Genomic DNA, 21,538 nt, shown 5'->3' on the forward strand with positions numbered 1-21,538 from the left:
CTCGCAGCTCTCAAATTCAAGGAAAAAGGTCCTGAGAGTTTATCTTCTTCACCGACTCATTCATCACTGAAAATTGTACACTTTTGTTAACTTTTTTTTTTTTTATGGGTAAGCTGGGGTTAGGCAGGACCCCCACCGGATATATTAATAAGAAAGAAAGATACACGTGAAGCTTGAAAAGCAAGCCTTCTACATGCAGAGGGGAACAAACAAGAGAATCCAAGGTAAGGATTTAACAAACACGAAAGCAACACAAAAAAGAGGCCAGCGGCCCCAGAAAGAAACAAGCGGGAAACCAACGGCATACAATCGCAAAACCAAGAGGCGCAAAATAAAACAAGGGGGACAACGCCCACACTGCTGCACAGATCAATGTAGGCAAACTCCCGAGATTATCCTAATTTTAGGACAGGCTTGTAGAGGGAGGGAAGAATGCATGAGGAAGGGGGGCGGAGGAGACAGCTGGGGACTTTCCTTTCTTTCTCTGAACCTTTTGCCACTTATCATAATCAGATTTTGAAGGATCTAAGTCTTCAAGGGCAGAGAAACTGTTTTTATGCTCGCAGGGTTGAGGGGAATGCACCTTGGAAGCTTGATTGGTCCCATTAGGGGAAACACAACTGTTAGTAGAGAAGTCTACTGATTTGCTACAGGTGATAGATTCATTGGGGAGGTCAGATTTGGAGGGCAATGAATTCCTCGCTGATTGAGAATTGCTAGGATCTCCAAATCTAGAAACCGGCTTCCACACTTGCTTAGGGACTGCCCCAAGCTGATTTGGGCGCAAACAACATTCATTAGATTTGTGACTAAAGTCTACACAGAAGCTTAAGCTGTTGGAGAAACGCGTTATTTATCTTTTATACTTTAACACTCCCCCGCACGTGCGGCCCACTTGGCAAACACGTGGCACATGTGGTCCCACTTTGGGCCGACCATTGGATGTGGATTTTTGCTATCCGGGAGGTTTGAACTCGAGACCTTTGGCTCTGATACCATGTTAACTAACCAACTTCTCCAAAAGCTTAAGCTGTTGGAGAAAGGCGTTATTTATCTTTTATACTTTAACAACTTTCTTTCCCTCAATGAAATTTGATATGTTTAAAAGAAGAATTGACGCATCTGAAATACGACTTCTCTATTTCCTTTCCAGATTTAAAGTCCATCATGAAAACCAGGTATATCCCAAACCCAACAAGGCAAAGGGACAAAAAATCCCTCGTTTTTCTTTCTACAAGTTACCCATTCCCTTGTTTTATGGGAGAATTCATAATTAGCAAGGTGGGAAACAATAGCGAGAGAGAAGCGATGCAGTAAGTGGAAGAGGGAAGCGAGAGGTTTAGAAAAGAGAAAATACGAGAAGCAAAAAGTTCTAAAATAATAAAGATGAAACATGTGAGAAGCGTCATTCCCTCGTTTTTCTTTCTACAAGTTACCCATTCCCTTGTTTTATGGGAGAATTCATAATTAGCAAGGTGGGAAACAATAGCGAGAGAGAACCGATGCAGTGAGTGGAAGAGGGAAGCGAGAGGTTTAGAAAAGAGAAAATACGAGAAGCAAAAAGTTCTAAAATAATAAAGATGAAACATGTGAGAAGCGTCATTGAAAGTCAACATGAAGTATGTAATAGGTCGCATTGGAAGCGAACAAGAAGTGTAGAGAAAGGGTAGAGTTGTAGTAGGTTTGGATTAATATAGGCAAGGATTACTAGTAAAGAAGGCTTCTAGACCGATTAGAATTACAAGTTTTATGATTATTCATGTAGATTCAATGTTTACGTTATAATTCATGTAGATTTTATGTTTAAGTTTTTGGAAAAAGATTCATAAGAGTTTGATTTGAAACTTAAGATGAGTTTTTAATTTTTAAATACTCTTTTTTTAAATATGCTCCTTTGGCATTATCAAAAGGAGTTATAAGAAAAAATAATCACCTAAATATGAAGCATACTCTTAATTAAGAGGAAACCATAGAAGCATGCGAGAAGCACATTTCTCCTAAATTTGGGAAGTGAGAACTTAGTTTTTGAAGAGAGCTCCTGGGGAAGCTTCCTGTCCAACTAAGAAGTTTCTGGTCAACAACAGGATTTCGCTAGGCTCACGGCAAGAAATCTCAAATCAGTCGAAATACCAAACTCAACTCAGTCTTTGTGCCAAACTAGTTGGGGTCACCTAAATGAATCCTTAAGAAAATTTTCATGAAGAAGGTGAAAGAGCCTAATTGGCTCAAATTGACTAAGTCTAATCCTGACAGTAGTTGGGTTCGTCTACATGGATCATTTTCTTCCATTCTCTCCTATCCAAGGTCATGTTCTTTGTTATGTTCCTAGCCATCAAGTCTTTCTTCACTGTTTCTAAAAAACAAGTTCTCTCCGGAGTTCCAAAAATCAGTTGTGTGTGGTGGTTTGAAGTGAACTATTCGGAAGAATAGAGGCAGAGGCAAAAATGGATTCCCCAAGCCAATGATGTCTCTGACTGCGTGAAGTGGTGGTTTCAGGACATGTTCAAGGAGGCGAGGGTTACTAGATAGATAACCAAAAACTTGAAAGGGCAAGCACAATGACTACTCAAAGCTGGACTGTTGAAGCAGTGACGGTCAGAAATAGACAGCAGCAAAAATACCAACAAGGCGAGCCGCGGGTGTTCATTGTGATGGGCCTAGGGATTAGGGTTTGGCTATTAGGGTTTAGCTATTCAGGATTTGCTAGTGACCATCACAGAAAGGCATTTCGCGGCTGGCTGTTGCATGTGAGAGTAGCCACAAGGGTTCACTTTTCAGCAGATTTTGTCTTATTCATTTTATTCATCTGAGGTGGCTGCTCTCACATGCAAGAGCCAGCTGTGAAATGCCTTTCTACGATGGTCCCTAGCAAATCCCTCTAAGAAAAGGCGAGGGAAAGTCGATTCAACATGAGCAGATATACAAAGAATCCCAAACAATAGCTAGAAAGATACCACTCCAATCTGCAACCAAAGGCCATTGTCTCACAGAACCTACTGGGGAACCAGCAACCAAAGATAGACTCTTCGAAATGTTCCATTATGAAAAATGGTGGAACTGGAACGGTTTTGGAATTCAGAAAATCCAACGAAAAAAGAGGGTTGTCTGAGTCTTTAGAAATGAAGAACACAAGGGGAGGGTTTTTGGGCTTGAAATTCAATGGGAGAGAGGGGGCTTTTGGTTTTAAATTCCACAAGGAAAACTAGAAAATATTGTAGTTTTTCCGAAATTAAAAACATTCATCATGAGTAATTACCACTCCGCAGATCCCAAAACCATAATCTAAAGCTAAAATTTCAAATTGTGTCAAGAATAAGAAGCTTATAGGATTCTGTTAGTAAAACTAAAAGAGTATGTACCATGCATATTACTAATAGAGGAGCACGCACAATGCATATATGGTGGGTCATCTTTGATAAGCATATTACTAGGACAATGGAGCCCACATGGAAGCATTCGAAACAACTGAAGAATAGCAAATTCAGATGATATGCCCATGGATCGCAATTTAAAATGCACCCCCATTCAACATAGGGCCTGATAAGAAACACACCAGAAGGCGTATTTTAGACAGATTTCAAGATTAAAATCAATAATGAGACATTAGCTTTTAACTTCACCACTAATCGATAAGCATAAACTCTACACCATAGCTACTACTATGGTTTCGATTGACGATAAAAGCTACTTTAAACGTTCTCAAAAGACAAATATATTGTTCTCAGAGTCTACATTTCCACACAGATCTCACAATTATGCTCCGCACGCACAACATAGAAGCTGTGAAATTAATTCCCATAGCATAACTAACAGAGCCATAACGAATTCATTCTCCATGTATCTGCCACTGCATCAAGTCCTAACAAACCACACTTCAAAAAAATATGATTCAAGTCTTAAAAATTAAATGAGATAATCTAAAATTCGAAGACAAACTGATATTCAGAAAGTTGAGAACAGATTAAATACTTGGTATAGCAAGTCTCGTCCAATGTCGCCATTCCAATTACAAATATCAATCACTTTTGAACGAACGATGCATAAGCTTCTGATGTGCAACGCTGGGATTCAATGGTGGCTGTCAATTCAAACACGAAAAAGGAATCAAACAATCAGTTAGTTAGGGCCTAAATCTCTGAAAATATAGCTTTGTGCAACATGATAGGCATTCAGCATATATTAAAATGTCTGCAGGTTCCAGCTAGTATTTATCTTCTTGTTCCTTCTATTCAGTGCTAAAGTCAAAATATCAGCACTAGGGGTAAGAATACTGAATGAGTTCCTAAAGAATAAACATTTCTGTAGAGAAGTGAACTGAAATGGACCCCACAACATTCAATGTAATGCAAGAAAAAAAATTCTTGTGGAGAAATGAATTGAAATGGACCTCACAACATCCAATGCAAGTCCTGCCTTTATTATTTGTGCATTTACAAGAAGAAGAAAAACCAAAGAGAACATCAGATACAGTTCATTTCCCGTACATTTTTACCCCACAACATCCAATGTAATGCAAGAAAAAAATTTCTTGTGGAGAAATGAATTGAAATGGACCTCACAACATCCAATGCAAGTCCTGCCTTTATTATTTGTGCATTTACAAGAGGAAAAAACCAAAGAGAACATCAGATACAGTCTTCATTTCCCTTACATTTTTTTTTCAAACAAATACCGAGAAGAAACATAATTGGACTGCTGCTTACAAGGTATGAGCAACACAAACAGGTGCAGCTCTCACACGAGCTAGCATAAAGAAAGGTGTTCGATGGCAAGCAGTAGGCATTCAAAAAAAGACATCTTGTATTCAAGGAGTGCTAACATGGGATGGTCATATACCTTGGATGAATGGGTAACATTATCAGAACCAAGGCATTTGCTCAGGACAATGTTTCCGAACTGAAGGCTAAAGAAAAGAATGATTAAGTCAGGACTCGGTTCTACCTCTTGCATGAGAATCCAAAGTTGATAGATGGGCCGACAGATACTACTAGTTACAGACTTACAGGAGATCCACCATGGTGGATCCCAGATCATCATGGATGATCCAAAACTGACATACCCACAAAGGTTTTGACATTGTAGTAATGCATGCATCAAGAAAGAGGACATACTCACCAATATGACTTGTAACTTGTGTTCTTGCACACAAGCAAATCTGGTAACTATAAAAATCACTCCAAACTCCACAGTGTTTTGAATGGAGAAGATCTAGATCTAAACATACAAAAAATGCATTTCATCCAGATAAAAGGAAATCATGGCCCAGACACAGACATAAATCTCAATTCTCAAAGTTGCTTTGGACAAGACTAGTAGCAAAGGCTCAAGTGAGACACAGGATGACAGTTGTTCTAAAATTGCAGGAATGAAAGCTCCAATTACACTAGAAGAGTCATCTGAACGCACTCGTAAGCCAACGAATGTGAAGGAGTTAGTATGCTACATATTTGGATCCATCTTCCCTGTGACTGTGAAAGTTTTAAGCCAACAAATTCACTATCTTGTATGATCCTTTACACATTAAACACATGCTTGCTAATCTATGCCTTCCACCCTTCAAGTGTTCATAGGTACCAAAAGGTCCAGCCCGACACTCCTAAGTTAAAATGGATAAATAAGCGATTCATTATCTTTTCTGCTCCTTTACACATGAAACACATGCTTGCTAATATATCCCTTCTACATTTCAGGTGCTCATACATTAAGATCTTATTCGTTGTCACTGTTGTCCAACAAAAAGCCTCCACCTAAGCAACACACCTTGAACCAACATGATATGATACCATTGACAAAGGTGACAAATCTAAAAGGACTTGTCAAGAACATCTCATGCCCAAACTATCCTGCAGAGCATATACAAAGAAATATACACTCTAGCAGACAACCACCTTACGCCTGTCCCTTTTGTAGGCATCTCAATAAGTACTCCTAACAGCTCTACAGAATCTATAGGAAACACAATGAAAATCCCCCCAACAATCATCCTACTGAAACCTAACATGATACCCCCTACGCCTACCCCAACTCCAGACCTAATACTGTTCTACAAAAATGAACTTCCTTGCAGGTGGCAAAGCCCTCACCTCTTATTTACGAGGCCAGAATCCCACCATAAATGCCCTTCTCCATGCATTTCAGCAACCACTTCCTCTACAAACTTTCCTTTTCCTCTTCAAATCCCCATGTCCATTTTCAATATAAAGCTTTCATTCCTCTTTCTAAGATTTCCAATCTCGATGTCTCTATTCTGTTTTGATTAATGCACCTCTTCCCAACTACTTAAATGAGACTTGTGCCAAACCTCTCCCCTTGCAGGAAGTATCTTTAGATCCTCTTTAACCTATCTACCACTATCCCCAAGGATTTTCGACAAGGCTATAAAGTCGAGAGATTAGAGGCACTGACTTAATTGGTATAACTAGTGTTTCAAAAAGCGGATGACGTGGCTGAGTACGGTTGACGTGGTCATAATGCGAGAGTTAAAGGAGTTTTTATTGACCATGTACGGCAAAACGCGGAACGCAGCCAAGGTAAAAGAGAGTCAACTAGGGGGAGTCCACGATGACGCAGGGGAGTTTTAAAACTATGGGTATAACATCTTTTCCCAACAAAAGAAACTGGCACTTCCAAGTAGTTAGCATCCCTCCCCATCTCAATAACAAGAAATAGAGGAAACTCTTGAATTGATAACCAAATAAAGGTGAGAGATAGGGAAAAAGTTAAGAGAGCTTATGAGACTAGTGTATCAGGTTGGAGTTAAGACCTTTGGAGAATGATCACTGACTATGGAAAACATTGTAAGAAAAATAAACAACAAACAATGGTCTAGAACCATCGAATATAGGACTTGCATGTCTTTTAAAACAACTTCATTAATAGATATAGAAATGCAAAAGTTGAGATCTACTACTGAATTGTCAAGAATTAGGACTCAAACAAAATTCACAAATCTAATGAATGGGTTGGCGAATCTACTATGACAAAAGCACAAATTTATCAAGACAGAAACGCAAATCTACAAGGACATAAGTGTGAGTCAGTCTAGCCCAAGTTCCTACGGTGTGAGTTCACAAACTGACTGAGAGAAAGTCTTGGCAGAAGATATTTATTTTAAGCTGGGAAGCAATCCATATGAATTGAAAAACCATCATATTTCATGAATCTAGTCATCCAGTTAATTAGAAGGTTAGGCATGTCCAAAAACCAAAAAACTCTTCCAAAAAATAAAAAAAATGCCTGCTAGCATGGGTGTGATTTAAATCTTTTAATGCAAATGAAACAACTAATGAGATGATAAATCTCAATTGAATGCTTTATGCATAGCCTCTCAAGCAAATCACGTTGATTCAACCAAGATCATAATGATTTCAAAACAAAAACAGCCCATAATAGGGCAATAACGAAAATAATTTCCGCTAACTGTAAAATACTAGATAACATTGATTACACAAATTTTACAAAAGTTACATTTACAAAATATTGTAAAACAAAGGAAATGGAGAAGTTTAGAGATCTTGGAATGTAGTAGTTATTACTATTTGTTGTTCACATTGAAACTCAAAATATTGTAAAACAAAAGTTATATTTACAAGGTCACCGAAACAACATTAAATTCCTGAATTAAAGAGGTTTAAAGTCTTCGTGGCATGAGGAAGTAATTTCCCCTTAAAATTTCACTCGTGGAGGGAAATCTACCCCTCGTGGTGATGAACACTTGAGCTTTCTCCAGGCATGACGTACCATGTCAAACCAAAGTTGGTCAAATGAACAACCCCCCCCCCCCTTCCCCCCCCCATCCACTGTCGTACTCCTCTTTGATGTCCTAAGAAAAAGTTCTCAATGACGAGCATCTGTCTGTTCAATTGCTTTGTTATTGATTTGTTTCAGGTAACACAATGGCAGAAGTCATCAGTGTGTTCAATTGCTTTGTTATTGATTTGTTTCAGGTAACACAATGGAAGAAGTCATCAGTGTGTTCATTAAAAATTCATAATGTGATAATGGCAATATAACCTATCACCGTATGGAAGGATTTCAACAGGTATTTAAAGTCCTTGCGAGGTGAATTTTAGGGGCATTCCCATAATCATCCCAGCAAAAGAAACCTTCATTCTCCCATGAAGAAATGTGGGACTACAAGTTGCTGATGCCCTAGGTAAAATGTTTGGGACTTGTCCCTCTGGTCTAGATAATGACCATCACCACTGGGTGGCATTGCGCTCCCATTCCAAGTTGGTGAGCTCAATAATTGCAAGAAGCGGATTAGCTTCCAGCTTGCCACCACATTGCAGTTGCTCAACCGATCATTAGAGCTTCATGTCACGAGGTGACAATTTGGCTTACCACATCTTTTATAGGCCTATGGGAGCCACAAGACAAGCGTGGCGAAGTGGAGAACCTTCCGGAAGTCTAGAGATTTTTAGGAGTTTCTAGGAGAAGTCTAAAAGTATGTAGACAAGTCTAGAATCATGTAGAGAATTATAGAACATTGTAGACATCCCTAGAATTTCTCCAACATTTTCTAAGTTTTCTTTTTTATTATTATTATTATTATTTGTGATTCTTTCAGCCCCTACCAACTGTCCACGCCCCACCACCCACACACAGATCATCATGATAAGATATAGATAAGAAGATAATATCATTCTTAGGAAGAGAATCCTATTCTAAACCAGTTGCCTACTCTATTCTAACTATCCCTCATTTAACTCTCATCTAATACTTGATGATCCAACTGTCAGATTTGATCGGATCTTCAGATTTGAACAGATCTGATCTGAAGATCCGATCTAATAAATTCTAATAAAAAGAGGCATTTTCAATGCCTAATCCCAAAAGAGGTTTATGTTTCCAATCCTTGTATATCCCTCTACTTCATAACTGGCAGCATTCCTCTTAATAATAGGTTCAGGAAGAAAAGAGTTTTAGCCCAATTAAGACTAATCACTGTTATGTATCCGTAAATACAGAGTTTGATCACAATACAAACACTAAAACACATTATAGTGTTCAATATACACCATATTATCTTATATACTTCCAATCACCTATTGTACTAAAGACATAGATCACATAGCTTTAAGTTCTTTGCATGCAATTTCAAGTTCTTTATAAGTAACATAGGACGTACTCTAGTATATATACTAAGAGAAGCATTTCTTTCTCCAGTGCATGACAGAATCACTCCTGCACGAGGGGACGGTACCCGTGCCGAATGGCGGCATCCCATACTTCGTCGACGTCAAGCATCGTGTTGCCGCACTCGTGTGCATCCCACTCTTCCAATGCGTGCACAATTCCAGCCACGCGCCATGCGCTGAACACACATGATTTTAGCAGAAATATATGGCTTTGATAAGTCCCTTTGATTTTAGATCAACAAGAGACACTATTTATGGCTTACATGATAGCCTATATATTTGTAGGATTTGTTATTTATTATTTGTGACTTAATATGGTAAGATGGTATTTTCAAAAGATGATAAGACATATCTTTCCAAAAATAAAGGATAAGCTGGTATTTTCTAACTATGATTTCCACCTATGATTTTGCGTCTATATGCTTGTATCAGGGTGAGCCTTGGCGCAGCGGTTAGGTTGCTCCATTGTGACCTGGTGGTCACGGGTTCGAGTCACGGAAACAGCCTCTCTGCAAAGCAAGGGTAAGGCTGCGTACATCGCCCTCCCCAAAACCCGCAATGGCAGGAGCCTCGTGCACTGGGCCACCCCTTTTTATGCTTGTAGGATTTGTTATTTATTTTTGTGGTTTAATATGGTAAGATGGTATTTTCTAACTACGATTTCCACCTATGATTTTGCTATAAAAAACGCAATACAAGATGTGTTTACAAGAATACAAACATGCATAGAAGAGTGACAACTACATTTGTGTGTGCTATATATATATATATATATATATATATATATATATATGAGGAAAAGGATTGTGAGCTTGAGCGTTGGAACATATTCGTGAGCTTGAGCTCAAAAACCATTGAGGCCCACATTGTTAGGATGATCCAAAGCATTCACTAGAAAGGGCCTTACATAGATAGGGTGTGTACAAAAAATCAGCTCCATAGGATCATCCTAACCCATCCATTTGTGGAGGTCAAAATGGACAGACCACAAATCTGCCCATTTTTGCCCTCCACTTTTGGAGGGGTTAGGATGATTCAATGGAGCTGATTTTTGGTACACACCCTATCTATGATAGGCCCTTGCAAATGAATGGTTTGGATCCTCACAGAAATTGTGGGACCCATGTGATTGGTGCACTCAAGCGCACCATTCCTTATTAGAGCTTGAGCGCACGAACATATTCCTCTATATATATATATATATATATATATATATATATATATATATATATATATATATAGAGAGAGAGAGAGAGAGAGAGAGAGAGAGAGAGAGACATGTATATGCGTGTGTGCGTTCTTGTCTTTTATAGGACTCTCAAGTTAGTGCATATTTAATGAGTTTTCATATTCATTGCGGGTTTAAAAATATATTTTTTTAATGGTTGATTTAAAGAAAAATTATTTATCCAAATTTGATACTGAGATCTATATATGTTGCAATATTTTACAAAACCAAGAGGAGAAAAAGGAATATATGGATGAGATCAATGCAGACTTTGAAAACCCTCACTACTCGACTTCAAAATACAAAACAATATAATACCGTATTATTTTTCATTATGTGATCAAATTACAGCCTATAAAAGCTAAAAGCAACTTAGCATCATCCAAAACATGCACAGATTATCACCACCTAAAGCTTATGTTCGTCGTGCTCCTAAAACTGAGCAAATTTCAACAAAATAAAGGAACCAATTATAAAAGATCTCTCAACAAGGCTTTTGGTTTTGTTATAAAGTGCAAAAGCCATGTATAACAATCTGTAAATTAGTGACAAAGCCTTCTTACATCGAGCTGAAGTCTCTGCAGTGTAGATTTCAGCAACTTGTCTCCAACAATCAATCTCAACTTTTTAATCAACTCTTCTCGCGTTATCTTTTTCCTCTGGCAAAAAATCCAAATGACATATAAATGCTACTGTACAAAGAAACAAAAAAGACTTTTACAGCTTTCAAATACATCAATCAACTATTTTATCAAGAATACCTTGAATTCATCATAGTGGTGATCAACTAAATCCTTGGCTGAGGGAGTTATGCTGTTTTGAATCGCAGAACACAGTCTTGAAAATGGCATCCACGGTGACGTGGGCATCTTTACAACCTCTGATTCACGAGAAGCATGCCGACCGTTTCTTACCTATATATATTAACAAGCTAAACATGAGAATAAGTCCATTGCTGTTTAACTAATATATCATGCAAAAATCCAAAACTTTCGTCTTCCAAACAGGGAACGCCATTTTCTGAAACCTCCTCTTTCACCTCAACCTCCTTCAACCGAGAAGCCACGGCATCATTGCGTTCTTTAGGCATGAAACTATCTACTCCACTAATCTCAACCTCGAGCTTCACCTTAATCATTCCACCATCACTCGGCACATCATCACAATCAAATAAAATCCTAGGGAAAAAACACTTTGAAGACTCATCGATCCAAGCAACAGACTGCTGAACACCAGAACTTATGTTAATCATAACCATATGGAGGAAATCAACAACATAAACACAGCTCTCCATTGACACCTCAACACCAGATTTTCGATCCCAAAATGCTTCAATCAACGACTAGGCTACGTTCTCAGGAAAGTCATTCCATTCACCATTAGAAAAAAACATAACGCGTTGAGGCAATCCACTCTTGACAAAATTAGTATAATTGTAGACAGTAGATTTCCTAGAGTGGTCACCAACACACACTGACTCATGGTTTTTCACATCAACATGCGCGAACTTAGTCCGTGAGGCACCCGCACCAAAGATAGAGGCAGCATAAGGAACTGCTCTCTTCCTATTCGAACCTAAAACCCTAGCTGCATTAACGTTCTCCATACCAAATTCTAGAGTGGAAAGCCTAGAAACAAAGGAAAACCTAGTTATCTACAGAAATTTAATCATAAAAAGGGACAGTAACAAAAAATTGGTGATTGAGAAAGCAGAATGTATGAGAACATGTATCAAATTTGAAGCTAAAATGAAAGAATGAAATGAATTTTCTTACTTACAGTGAAGAAACAAGGGAGAAATGAGAAACCCTAACAATCGAAGGAAGATTTCTGAGTGTGTATTTGGTGATAGCTGAGAGGAGGTAGAGGAGCATATAAATAAGAAAAATAAAGTATACGAGAAAATCTTTACGGAATTCAAAATGAAAAAGAAAGTGCTTGATATAGAAAACTCTCTTTTCGACTTTAGCCGTCAAAAGATGCCTCGGCTCGGCTCGGCTCATGAGAGCGTGCGACTGTGCGAGTAGAGGTCATAGTTAGCAAAACGTGATTCGGCAGGAAAGGGCAGTGATAAATTCACCCCCATCTAGGATGAGTTCACCCTGTATTTTTCAAAATGGATGAGTTTTTATATGGTGCATGACCGTCAAGTCTCGTGCAGGTAGTAAGAGGCTGTTGTTGGATCAAATATCGAGGGTGGTACTGGTACTAGTATATCCATACCAGACTTGACGGTCGGTCGAGAATTATATAATTTATCAGTAGAAATATAGGTTAAATTGTTAAATGATGGTTGTCCTTAAAAGAATTTATGGTAGAATAATATGGCTAGGTATTTTTAGGGAAATGATATTAGCACAACACTTTTTGTTATGGACATGGTTGTAGCTTGTCTTTTCTTTTTTAATTGGCTTGTGAGAGATTTTGGAGACCGTGATAAGTAATAACATTTTAATAGCTCTTTAAACTCTAGAAGACAAGATAGGTGAACAAAAATACAAAAGATGGTTGTGTTGATATCAGTACACTTCTTTCATGGTAGAATAATATGAGCAGTGTCGTAGTGAGCCTATGAGGGAATTTTGTTTTCCTTTCATGATCACTTATGTTATATTTTCTTCGCAATAACATTCTTGGCTCAATAGATGCGTTAGTCGCGCCGCGCCGAGCAATGTCGAGGGACTATACGAGAATAAGCCAATTGAATATTGAGAACAAGATATGTTGGTTCTTCTTGATCTGACATTATCAACACCTGGGAACTTTGACAAAATTTTGTCTTCAATCTCAAAGGTTGATTGCCTGTATGCCCTAAACATTTTTCTAGAGATCTCCTCCTTTTTCGAAAGATATCCTCAAAATCATTATTCATAACCTTTCGAGCACAATCAATATATATATATATATATATATATATATTTTTTTTTTTTTTTTTTTGAACCACTTTTATTTGCCGGAGTACCAGCCTATATATTAGATTCTATGGATGAAGGATCTAAGTGACAGAAAAAGCACCAAAAAGATCAAGAGTACGATATCCATCTATTTAAGTTGGGGCTCTAAGAAACCTATTGTAATTCTAAAGATTCTTTTAATCATTATTTTCATATTAAACATATTTAATGGTGAAATATGTTGGGTGAGCTGATCATTTCGGCCCTTATTTTTATGCAACTGCGCCTTACAATTGGTTTGGAGCAATCAACAATGCTCGGCTTTCTAAAATACTTTATTTATTGCTTAAATATGAATCTTCTATGATCCGACATATCTTTTATGCCTGAGAGGTGATCATTTCGGCCCCAATTTTTATGCAACTTCGCCTTACAATTGGTTGGGAGCAATCAACAATGCCTGTCTTTTTAAAAATACTTCATTTATTGCTTAAGTATGAATCTTCTAAGATCCAGATCTTTTTACTAAAGTCCAAGTTTAGAAGCTAAGACAGTGAAGCAGATCAACCCTTGCGGTGAATTCGAAAATACATGTCAATTAACAATGGAGGCGATGCCTTGGTCAAGATCTCCATCGACTCAAAGGTGAAGCAACCAAAACTATTGTAGACATCACTATTTTTTGAGTTCTAGCTCAAATTTAAGGTCATGAAGTTGAATTTACTATCAATTTCCGGGATTTTCATTGAAATCACTTGCACCACTATGAGGAAGTGACCAGGGGTTTCGTTTTTTGTTCTTATTTTTTCATTATGGAGACTAAAAAAAGATGTAGACTCTAGATTCGTCTCTCTAGCCTCCTATGATACAACTAATTGTACGAGATATATAAAGATTAGAGAGAGTGAGATGAAGAAGTAAAAGATGGGAATATATTTCTCCAATTCATTGCCCACATTTTTTTATTTTCCTTGAAGTGCATACTTGAGAGTACTTCCAGATTCCATGAGAATAGGTAACAAAATCCGACCTATTCAACCCCAGAACCTGAGTGGAAGGTGGCCTGAAATACACGTTCTACGCCCGGAAGATAATACGACGGAGAACATATACGTGCCATTTTCATCATAATCATGAATATATATAGTACCAAGACCGCTTTATTACTGAAAATTGCAACACCAGAACAGGCTCCTACATTATCGAATTAGTTAGAAAATTGTGGGTGCTATTTGATTTTTTATTTTTATTTTTTTGTAGCTCTAAAGAGTTTAATTTGGAAGATCTTGAATTAAGGCTATCTCTAAGGTAGGGAGATTAATTAGAAGTTTTTAACATTTCAAGTTTATAGTCATTAACCATTATACTATTATTATTGGGAAATTACATATATTTGCCCCTTTTCTTATTTGGCCCATCCGCTTGTAGTGTAAAAGGATCATAAATGCACTGGAGGTGGCTGGCCCGGCGAAGATAGGTGGGTGAATATGTCACGTTGCTTATTATTTTCTAAATGGGTGAATATAAATGGACATTTAAAAAGAAATGACTAACAATTAGCATTCAAGTTCTAATATTTATAAAGAGGAACGCTTAGACGAAGGGCATCCTTGCAAAAAAGCCCGCCACAAGGGTGCCCCATTGGTCCACGTCACCCAATTATATTTATAACGACACTGAAAAATACAAAATTAAAGGAATAATAAATGTGTTTGGGTGACGCGGGGTACCCTTGCGACAGGGTTTTTGCAAGGATGCCCTTCAGCCATAGCGTTTCTCATTATTTAGATATTACAATTTCAAAATATCCTGATTTATAGAAGCTTTAAAATATTGCCATTTATGGCTCTATATATTGTGATATTTTTAAAATATTGGAATACATGGGCCCATATTTTTATATATTTGAAACTATTTGTTCAACTAGTTGATGGTCATAATAAATATTTAATGAAGCGGTTTTCACTAAGTACTTTTAGGAAGACACGTCAATGTTAGGGAAAGACAGCCCTTCCGTTTCTGCCATCTTTTTAAGGCTGCATTTTTTTAATGGCAGCTGATATCCGCACTACCACATTTTGTTAATGGCACCACTCACTCTGTTCTAAACTTTGTTGATTGGATGTTAAAATTAATTTGAATATTTAAAGGACCATTTGAAGCTAGTTAAAAAAGTGTAAATCAGAGTGAGTAGCGTCGTTATAAAAATATGGTGTGCGGGTAACAATTCCTTCCCTTTTAATTAAAAAAAATATCCCTCTATATATATGTCTTTGCTCTAGCATGCTTATAACACTTTCAACGGGAACTCTCAAAATGCCTATATGGCACTCTCAAAATGCCATCCCATTGGTGCAATTAAGGGCCCGTGGCAATATTTGAGAGCGTCCCATATCATATAACGGGGTCCCATAAATTTAACCAGTGGATTGACTTGGAGTTCACGTCCTCCATTTTCTTGAATTTTAAGTCTGATCGAGCACTCTTTTTTTTTTTTTAATAGCTAAGCCATCTTTAACCTATAATCTCGTGGCTGCAACACAAAACACTTTCCAATTGAGATACTAGCGAAGCCATTTTAAAATAGGTCGGGTCAAACTAAGTTGTAGCCCGAGCGCACGTGGAAGCAGGGCTGTGCATTATTCGGTTACAACCGAAATAACCGACCGAACCGAATTCGTTCGGTTATTTCGGTTCGGTTGGAATATCAATCGGTTCGGTTTCGGTTTTCATGGATGCCAAATTTCGGTTTTCGGTTTCGGTTTCGGTTTTGAGTGGAAACAATTCGGTTAACTGAAATAACCGAAATAATGATAAAAATCATTATTTTTTCAAAAAAAAGTGTGATACGGGCACTCCAAAGGATGATCAAAACCGTCCATTTGATTGATCACAACTTAATTAGGTTGTGCTCCAAAGATCACTTCGATTGGATGATCCTAGCCCTCCCATCGAAACCAAGATTTTGCATTTTCCCTCTTTTTTCCCACTATTCGGGTTATTCGGTTTATTCGGTTATACCCGAATAACCGAATTTTTAATCGGTTCGGTTTCGGTTCGGTTTTGAAATTTTTCGGTTCGGTTTCGGTTACCGAAATTTGATAACCGAAATAATTTCGGTTATCAAATTTCGGTTATTTCGGTTCGGTTATAACCGAATAACCACCCCTACGTGGAAGTGAGACACGCCGACTCGTTAGCCCCTGTTTTCTTAGGCCCTGTTCGTTTCAGATTGTTACAACCGATGGTGAGGGCCCCCAACCGATTATTAGCCCAAATTTAAGTTTAATTTTGGGCCAATAATCGGTTAGGGCCCTCATCATTTGTAAACACCCCATCTTTCCAAGATCGGACTGATGATAGTGGTGTGATGATGATCCCGATGATGAATCCATGTATGGGGGATAATACGTATCCGCACAATATTGTATCCCTAGCATGAGAATCAAAAAGATTTGGCACTTTTTGAATGGAAGAATTAAGGTCTATTGTAGGCACAAAAAGTGGAAAGATACCCAGCTCAAAACCTTTTGATCCCAAACATATCGTTCGAACTTAGTACATATTTGACCTAAACAAGTTTGCAATTACAGCCCTGAGCTTGCTTACATGTGATCCCTGAGATCGACCCAAGAAACCAGCATAAAATGCCCCAAGTTTGCCATTTTCAAAGTCCTCGTCAGTATTTGTACTTTTTGTACATTCAAATATGTACGAACATAATACATTCAAATATGTACGAAATTATATTTAATATGTAAGAAAATCATAGTTTGCCGAAATCTCTTTGTACGAGATTTTCATTCGTACATCCTAAAATGTACCAAATCCAAATAATACGAAATCATTTTCTGAGTATTTTTCAAATTTAAATTTGTATGAAATTGTGTTCGAAAATTGGTTCTGTTCTGTACGAAAATTCATAACAAAATCAATTTCGTATGAAATTTAAAAACAAATTAAAATTAATACGAAATTCTTTGAACTTTGAGTTGGGATTTCAAAATTAAGTAGATATGATTCATATGACCAGGATCCCCTGGGTGCGAATGGTGCCTAACACCTTCTATTTGCGTAACTCAGAACAACTCGCTGCTTTGGTTAGATCTAAGTCTTTAAACAAAATCAATTAAGGGTCCTTGGCCCATTCATAGGTGGCGACTCTAGTCTTCTTGTTAGATTTGGTTCTGATATGGGTTGTGTTTTAATTTTCTAAAAGATATTTTAGATTTTCAAAATACTTTCAAAAGAATTTTCAAACAAAGGCATAACAGACCGGATCTGTGGGGTTCCGGGAACTCTACACCAACGGTTGTCATAATCTAAAACGAAGGGGGCATTAAGATTATGCCAACCAATTGTGAGTGCTACACCGATTGTTGGACGCACGTTTAAACTTAATTTTGGCGTAGCCAGATAGTCTCCAGCACATCTTGTAATGATTTCCATGTAAACAAACCCAAAAAACAAAATCATAAAAAATGAAAAGGTGATGAGATCTACATATTTAGTCTCTTATATTGGACCTACCAACATGACATCAACATGATCTGAACCACATGTCTGATGGGACTCACTACATGAATAGTATGAATCCAGTTTAATTGAGATAACACGAGTGTGCTTTTAACATGTGTGTGTCAATAGACATTCATAGCAAATTGCAAGTTAATCCACACCAAAAAGCCTAGCCTAGCCTAGCCTAGCCGAATAGGAGCTTAGAGAATTCTCCTACAAAATCTCTTCCCGTGCAAAGGCTCGATTTGTTTTGCACGCGTGAAAACTGGTTGTGCAAGGGCATTAAGCCAACCTATGGACTTTCCATTTCTGTATTTAGTTAGGAGCATTATCATTTACCTCGCATGCAGTGCATCTAAGACGCGTGCATGTTCATATCTTTGCTCTTATCTGCTCCTCCTCTGCAAGTTATGTGTACGAGAGTGGTGTATCTTTTGAGATTTGTTGTTGATTTTCTTTCCTTTTCTGTCTCATTTTCTTTCCTTTTTTGTATCATTTACCCTCTCTGTTGATTGTTTTCCTTTTCTGTCTCATTTACCCACTATGCTGATTTTTTCCTTTTTTGTCTGAGTTACCCTCTCTTCTATTTTTTTTTCCTTTTTTGTTCCATTTAACCCCCAATGGGTGAGTTTGGATTGAATCAGAACAGACATTGCATTCCTTTCCTATTCCAATTCTCTTATGAAAAGGAATCTCTATTCCAATTCTGATGTTTGAGTAAGCATCAAAATTTATCGGAATCACGGGGTGAAATACCTTTTCCCCACATTTTTCCTTTTTTTCCAATAATTTATCTTCTTTTTTACCTGATGAAATCGCTCTCAAGATCACGCCTCTACCCTAAAAGTTTAATATTGAAGTTACAAGCAAAAAAATAATAATCAAAGCCCCAAGGTCTTGATTTGACGATTTGATCGATGACGAATAGGCATCAAGCAAAACAATGCCCACAGATTTTTTTTTTAGGAAAAACTACTAGAAACCCCTACATTAAACATATTTACATTAATCCCCAGATGTTTCTTAGTTAGTCTTAACCACTTTACCGATTTTACCATTAATTATAGATTAATGGGATTTGCCAGCCAATTTCACGGAAAGCCATTTCACGGTTGGCTTTTTCATGCGAGAACAACCACCTCAACCATGAATTAAATGAATATGACAAAATCAGCCAAAAAGTCCGCATGGGTTGCTATTCTCACATGCAAAAGCCAGCCGCAAAATGGTTTTTCGCGAAATTGGCTTGCAAATCCCTAAGATGAATTTTCCTTTTGGTTAGAAGATTAAGGATAGAAATAGACAAATCCTTAAAATCTCTCCTTCCATTGAAAGGAAACCAAACAAAAAAGACAAAAAATAGGTTTAGTATATGTTATTTATTGATAAATCTACTGAGTGAAAAAAGACTTTAGGAAATTGTGTATTGCTATGTTAACCATCTAATCAAAAGTTAATTAATCTAAAATTAAAGAAGGAATTTGTGTATTGTTATTTTGAATCATCTAAACAAATAACGTTATCTAGAATTGAGTAAATTTGGTAAAGAAAAAAATTAAAAGTTATTATAGACACAAGTTGGCGATACTGGTAATTATGGTGTATCTATGACTGAAAAGGTGTTGATGTACTTCACATTTGAAGGAATGAAGTGACCTGATTGTCACGTACAATGAAGCGGGTGTCCCAAGGGATGAAAAGGGGCGCATTTATCATTTCCCATAAAAAATAATAAGTATTAATAAAAGGGAAGGACAAAAATAGTATGAATAGTAATACTATGAATTTCCACCAAATACAAAATTGGAAAGTACAGATAAGCTCTTGAAAATGAAATGAAATAAATCAGTTCACGATATTAAATCTAATCCAGCAGTAATTTGCTACAAATGCTAAATTACTTGAAAGAATATCTTACGTTTCTGGGAGCTTAATATTTTGAAGCATTCTGGACGCTCGAACCGACATAGGTATGCTCCTTCGATAAAAGTTTGTTGCTTGGTCTTCCAATTTCCATGACTCAGGCGATCAAAAGAACCTTTCCCCGATTTTTCGAAGCCCTTAAGCCATCACCCTACTTCATCAAAGAAAGTGTGGCGCCAATGTTTTTGTTCTGCGGTGGGACATGAATCAGCTTCATTCGGTGGTTTCAAGCTCCATAGCTCTCGATTTAAGGGTGTGATTTTGTCTGGAAGAGCAAATTTTATGCTGGATCGACTGTTGAATATGATAGACGAGATCATATTCTTGGATTTTAGTGGCGGTGAAGGAGGCGAGGGATTTGTTTTAGATTCCACGGAAAGAGAGGGAGCGAGACTTTCGATAAAATGTTATTTGGGTAGGATATGTGAGAGAGAGAGAGAGGTGGAAATAAATCCATTTTCAGCAGGTGACAGACAAGCGAGGTGGAAATGTTGAGAAAAGGCATTTCCATTTTTTACTTCTATTGTTTTTTTTTTTCTCTTGTATTCTTCATTTCTAAATTCTAGAGGAACATGTGGTCAAATTTTTAATATGTCCAACATCATTGGTTAATTGTTCCTAAGGATAATCATGTATGAAAGTCATCAAATAGAGGACTTAGAAAAGGACGGTCAAGATCCAAGTTCATTAGAAAAGGTGGGCAATGCTATCAGTGTAGAATTTGGCCAATTAAATAAACAATATCTAAAATATATTGATTATTGTTCCGTCTAAAATGCTGCTCCGGCGCACTCGTCCAGTGCAGCCTTGTGTGTGTGTGGAGCATGTGATGTGTGTGTGCAGGATTGCCTGCCTCTCTCGAGGTAGGAAATTGAAAACTCAATTTGAGGGCTGCGAAGACCGAAATGTTTCCGTCCCCTAGGGTTGGATTTCAGGCGATTTAGAAGAAGAGGAGAATGACGCTTCTTGCTTGGGTTCCTATGCCTTTTCACAGATGGAAATGACATTTTAGGTGCAAGACGCGACGCTAGATGTGGGGATGCCGATACACGCTGAATGTAAACGACACGTGTAGAATGTGAACGACTCTTAGGGCCGGCAAACCGTCCGAGTTAGACTAAATAACAAAACAACACAAACAAAACGCTAGTGCGATGGATAAGTTAATTAAAGAGACAAACTCACATGGGAAGATGAAATCATGGCTCCCTTAATCCGAGAGAAACTACAACTACGAAAGTAAAAGTACAAAGTGCTGAAAAGTAAAGATAGAATGCTAATACATATTTGTATTTGGTTCAGGACCTCTTTCTTGGAGACAAACGCCTCCTTATGTAGCTTTATTCGAGTAACCGTTCCTCATTAGATTGTGACAACCGATTGTGAGCCACAGTCCGATCATTGGACTCATTTTTTAGTCTAATGATCGGTTTGGGGGCTCACAATCGGTTGTCACAGTCTAAAAGGAAGAGGCCCAAGCATCACGGATATTTTGATCTTTTTGCAAGGTAGTTTTTATCTTTTCACAAATAAGGACATTTTGATATTTTCATGTGTAAAAATAATCTTCAATGCTTATTTTTGTCACAAATTGATCACATAAATGTGATGACTTCATTTGTAAATTGTCAAAATATAAGACTGGTTTTGCAAATAAAGCAAAGAAGAATTCTTTTGCAAAAGCTACTATAAAAAAGATGGAAGTTGATATATTTGTTCCCCCACTTTTTTTAACTGAGACAGCCTCGGCTAGTGTAAAAGCCTAGTCATAAATAACCCGAAGAGGGCAGTATAAAGTATAAACTATAAAGTAAAATAAAAAAAACGAAGAGGAA

At 37.5% G+C, this 21,538-nt stretch overlaps 1 pseudogene across 1 annotated transcript; it reads right to left on the reverse strand.

Annotated features, from left to right (window-relative positions):
- Positions 1-11,290: 11,290 nt before the first annotated feature.
- LOC143845926 (inactive poly [ADP-ribose] polymerase RCD1-like) lies at positions 11,291-12,197 on the reverse strand (annotated as a pseudogene). The gene is made up of 2 exons (XR_013234566.1): positions 12,148-12,197; positions 11,291-11,996 (listed from the first exon to the last, which is right to left on the reverse strand). The product of XR_013234566.1 is annotated as an inactive poly [ADP-ribose] polymerase RCD1-like (transcript).
- Positions 12,198-21,538: the final 9,341 nt, after the last annotated feature.

The sequence above is a fragment of the Tasmannia lanceolata genome, unplaced genomic scaffold, assembly GCF_043159265.1.
Source record: "Tasmannia lanceolata isolate RefF3 unplaced genomic scaffold, GAP_Taslan_0.1 ptg000015l, whole genome shotgun sequence".
In the NCBI taxonomy this organism is placed as follows: domain Eukaryota; kingdom Viridiplantae; phylum Streptophyta; class Magnoliopsida; order Canellales; family Winteraceae; genus Tasmannia; species Tasmannia lanceolata.